The sequence below is a fragment of the Emiliania huxleyi genome (genome assembly GCF_000372725.1).
Source record: "Emiliania huxleyi CCMP1516 unplaced genomic scaffold EMIHUscaffold_52, whole genome shotgun sequence".
NCBI lineage: Eukaryota > Haptophyta > Isochrysidales > Noelaerhabdaceae > Emiliania > Emiliania huxleyi.
This window is the reverse complement of record NW_005198091.1, coordinates 388,950-389,177: the sequence shown is the minus strand read 5'-3', so window position 1 is coordinate 389,177 and position 228 is coordinate 388,950.

Here is a 228-nt window from a genome sequence, read left to right as displayed (position 1 = left end):
TTACAACCTTTGGGGGCCCCCCGTTAGGCCAAAAAGCGGGCCCAACCAAAAAAGGGGCCCCCTTTTTCTCCCCGATTCCGTGGCCCCCGTTTGCCCCCTTTACCTCGGAAGCACTTCCCCCGGACTTGGCCCCGTTGCGCTTAAAAGCCATCCCCCTGTTGATGGCCTGCCCCCCCGGAAGCTCCGGGCCGCCCCCTTCCGAAAAAAGTGAGAGGGGCCAAGGGGAAC